Below are 1,325 nucleotides of genomic sequence, written 5' to 3'. Positions count from 1 at the left end.
CATCCCACCAAAAGGTAACTGGGTTGTTCACTGGTCTTTCAGTGATGGATTAGGTTGTTGAAGTGCATAGAGAGAGGTAATGACTAGAGTTCATTTTGTGGAATTTTGGACCATAACATACATGGTGCACATCATTTGGCTTGTTAGTTTGAAATGGCCCACAAACAATTAAGCAGGTCATACCCTTAGCCAATGCTTAGTGAACAATGCAGTAAAGTGGAATCTTTTATGAACTGCACATAACTAAACTGAGACTTGCAGACTTACAAGCAACCAGTGGCTTGTTTTAAAATAGAGAATTGCAGTGTGTCACATCATACAAACATCTGAAAGGCAGAGCTTTGCTTTGACTGTTAAGTTTCAGTGTCAAAGAGGCAGTGGCAGTTAGAATTTTTGTCTTATTTTTGTTGATTGTGTTATTACTGATTTGTGGGGTATTGATTTGTTCTGGTCACTTGACACCATGTTTTTGTTGTGGTCTTCAATGCAGAGACAGGTTTGATGCAGCTCCCCATGCTACTCTATCCTGTGCAAGCTGCTTCATTTCCAAATACCTACTGCAACCTACATCCTTTTGAATCTGCTTAGTGTATTCACCTCTTGGTCTCAGTCTATGATTATTTACCCTCCACACTGCCTTCCAATACTAAATTGGTGATCACTTGATGCCTCAGAACATGTCCTACCAACCTGTCCCTCCTTCTAGTCAAGCTGTGCCACAAATTCATCTCCTCCACAATTCTATTCAGTACCTCCTCATTAGTTACATGATATACCTATCTAATCTTCAGCATTGTTCTGTAGCAACACATTTCAAAAGCTTCTATTCTCTTCTTGTCTAAACTATTTATCATCCATGTTTCACTTCCGTACATGGCTACACTTTATACAAATACTTTCAGAAAGAAGTTCCTGATACTTAAATCTATACTTGATGTTACCAGATTTCTCTTCTTCAGAAATGCTTTCCTTGCCATTGCCAGTCTACATTCTATATCCTCTCTACTTCGACCATCATCAGTTATTTTGCTCCCCAAATAGTAAAACTAGCCTACTACTTTAAGTGTCTCATTCCCTAACCTAATTCCCTCAGCATCACCTGATTTAACTCAACTATGTTCCATTATTCATATTTTGCTTTTGTTGATGTTCATCTTATATCCTCCTTTCAATGCATAGTCCTTTCCGTTCAGCTGCTCTTCCAGGTCCTTTGCTGTCTCTGACAAGATTACAATGTCATCGGCAAACCTCAGAGTTTTTATTTCTTCTCCATAGACTTTAATGCCTACTTTAGATTTTTCTTTTGTTTCTTTTACTGCTTGCTC

The sequence above is a fragment of the Schistocerca piceifrons genome, chromosome 1 (assembly GCF_021461385.2).
Source record: "Schistocerca piceifrons isolate TAMUIC-IGC-003096 chromosome 1, iqSchPice1.1, whole genome shotgun sequence".
NCBI lineage: Eukaryota > Metazoa > Arthropoda > Insecta > Orthoptera > Acrididae > Schistocerca > Schistocerca piceifrons.
Note: the sequence above shows the minus strand (reverse complement) of the source record.